The sequence below is a fragment of the Empidonax traillii genome, unplaced genomic scaffold (assembly GCF_003031625.1).
Source record: "Empidonax traillii isolate 1590-97213 ecotype Southwest subspecies unplaced genomic scaffold, ASM303162v1 scaffold756:size664756, whole genome shotgun sequence".
NCBI lineage: Eukaryota > Metazoa > Chordata > Aves > Passeriformes > Tyrannidae > Empidonax > Empidonax traillii.
In genome coordinates this window covers 20,741-24,028 of record NW_020955949.1, presented here as the reverse complement: position 1 = coordinate 24,028, position 3,288 = coordinate 20,741, and positions in this window count along the sequence as shown.

The following is a 3,288-nucleotide window of genomic DNA, read 5'->3' as shown; positions in this document are numbered from 1 at the left end:
TTTAGAAAGCAAACTGCAGCAACAAGAAACATTAGAACTGTGATCTCTAGAAATGATATGGTGCTGTATTATTTATTGCATGTTCTCACATTAAATAAAGCGTCACACGTCACTGAATGATACAGAATTGTGTTAGACAGTCCTTAGTTGGCATCTCCTTTATCCACTGAAATTTAAAAAACGTCTTTTGGTCACCTCGGGTGACTCTAGGAGCCATTTGCTCACTATGCTTTGTAATAGCTTCGGACCTGATTCATCTGAGTACTTAACTGCTGTGAATGGGCTTTCTGATGGGAAGTGAAGATATGAAAGCTAAGTAGTTTTGAGGCTCTTTGCTGTAGTGCGTGGCAGTCTTGTGTGAGCCTTACAGAAATCTTTCAGAGCACTGTGCTAGTAGAATAAACAGTCTCCTCTGCTGTAGGAATAGATCATTAAAAGTATGCTATTTTTGGCATAATTTCTTTAAAAATTATTCTTACATGTTCTGGGATTTAGCTTCAGTTCTGAAGTCAAGAGAACATTTAGGATGTGGTCCTGAGTGCTCAGATACTCTGGGAGAAGGGGGGCAAGTGGTGAGATCTTTAGGTGGTTTAAATCAGAATTACATAGATTGCAGTACCACAGTTCTGTTGTCACAAAACTGGGGATTTAGGTTTACTGTTTCCGTGTCTCACAGGTAGAAAACTTGCCCTTGGGTGTAGCTTTCCCTATTTATAAGGGAACTTCCATTTATCCCTGTGGCTTTGTTTCAGTAGTTGCCTCTTCTGTATAGTGTATCTGTGAACTGGAAAACAGTCGGTGGCTGCTCTGTAATGTAAGTAATGTAATGTAATGGCCAGTCTTCACGAACCAAGAACCGGGGAAGGTCTTTCCACCTTCCAGCCTGCGCATTGGATTTTTTAGGTGAGACACAGTGTGTGCAGAACTGAGCCCACCCTTTAATCCTGAGGTTCATCTGCCGGGGCCAAGCACGCTTGGACAGTGGCAGCGAGGTCCTCAGGACGTAGATGGATTGCCTTACAGGGCTAGCGAGCTCCATCTGCCCGGGGAGCGGCCCCGACCGGGAATCGAACCCGGGTCTCTGCAGTGACAGTGCAGCGCCTTTACCCCTAGACCACCAGGGGCTGCCCTGTGGTCGCGTGATTAGGAACAAATCAGCTGCATAGTCCCCTACAACTACATCACAACAACTGTGAGCAGGTGCTTGGTCTGAACGAAGCAGTGGAAGTGTGGGAGGCATAGGTTTATTTTACAGCATAGGTTTATTTTACTTGCAAGGGCAGGGCATATGAAGTGTGGTGTAGTGGGTTTCTGTGGCTAGGTTTGGTAGCAGGGGTCCACAGGATGGCTTCTGTTAGAAGCTGCTAGAATCTTCCCATCTGGTGGAGCCAATGCCAGCCAGCTCCAGGACAGACTTCCCACTGCTGGCCAAGGCCGAGCCAATCAGGAGTAATGCCTCTGTGATAACATATTTAAGAACAGAAAGTTATTGCTTAGAGAAAATTCCAGCCAGGGAAGAGCAGAGTGAGAATATGTGGACACCAAGGTCGATGCAGAAGGAGGGGCAGGAGGTGCTCCAGGTGCCAGAACTGAGGCCCTGCAGACCATGGTGAGGCAGCTGTGCCCCTGCAGCCCATGGAGGACCATCGGGGTGCAGAGACCCCCCTGCAGCCCACGGAGGAGCCCATGCTGGAGCAGGTGGATGCATGAAGGAGGCTGTGACCCCACGGGAGGTCCATGATGGAGCAGGGTCCTGCCGGAGACCTGCAGCTCACGGAGAGGGAAGCCCACGCTGGAGCAGGTTTTTCCCAGGTAGGACTTGTGACCCCTGTGGGGAACCCACATCAGTACAGCTCATTCCAGAAAAACTGCACCCCAAGGAGGAGTGACCCACGGGACAGCAGTATGGGAAGAACTGCTGCCTGAGGGAGGGACTCATGCGGGAGGGACCCCATGGGAGCAGGGGAAGGACTTTTCTCCCTGTGCAACAACTGATGGTAACCCCCATTCCTGTCTCCCTGCACCACTGTGCAGGAGGAGGTAGAGTCTGGAAGGAAGGAGCAGTGGTAGGAAGGTGGTTTTAAGATTATTCCACTTCTCACTCTTTTGCTCTGATCCTGTTTGTAGTAAATTCAGTTAATATCCCCACTTTGAGTCTGTTTTGCCCTTGGTGGTGATCAGTAAGTGACCTCTCCCAGCTCTTAACTCATGAATCCTTCACTTTTTTTTCTCTCCTCTGTCCAACTGCTGAGGGGAGGGAGAGAGCGGCTTTAGTGGGGTACCTGGTGTCCAGCCAGGGTCAAAACAGTAGATGTGGTGAAGGACCAGTCAGTGAACACAGAGGTGAGTGACCGAAGACTCAGATGCTACTTAGTTGGATATGCAGGGCACAGTGATGTCTGCTCTCCTGTCCCCAGCTGGAGTTTAGGAGGCTTGCATGTTACCACAGACATAAAAGGATTAACTTGTCTTCTCATAAACTGAGAAGTGTGCCACAGGCACACGCACCAAGAGAGCACTAGTTATCAGGGGCTGCAGCTGTTAGCATCATGCAAAAAGCATCTCTGCAAACATGGATGACCACATACAAACATTCAAACCTATTCTGTGACCTTGTTTAGCTGATTAGCCTGGTCAGAATTTTAAGGTAGATGTCCCCATTTGTTACCTCAAACCTCAAGCCCCTTCCTGACTGAGCAGCACTTCAAATGGAAACAGCAGTGCCATTTTATACAGAGTGCAAAAATGTGGTGGTTAGAGCATTTCTGGGGATTTAGGAGACCTCTTCATAGGACCTTCTCAGTCCATCCTGCAGGAGTTTACTAGACTTTGGACAAGGCTCTGAGGTGGCTACCCTTCACCTTTTCTATTTTAATCGCATGGTTAGAGCAGTGATTATTGAATTTTTTTTTTTTAAATCAAGTCAGGCAACACCTGTGACTTTGAGTTAGAAGGAGAAAATGGCTCTCTGGCTACTCTGTGTTACAACAGGCTTTGTTTGGGCTCTGTGTATTTGCTCCCTCCAAGAAGGGTGCCACTTCTCATGGCCTATGGGCCCCAGTGAGGTTCGGAATGGGAACCAAATCCCTAGACGTAGTCAGGAACTGCTAAGATTGGGACATTTCTGACTTTGACACAACACAAACTGCAGTCATTCAGAAAACTTTCAGGTAGAAATAAGGGAGAGACTATCAGGTTAGATCAAATGTCTGCTGCTTTGCTGCACTGTTGTTTTCATTATAACAAACACTTAGGTAAAGCAGATACCTGATTAACCTTCCAAACTAT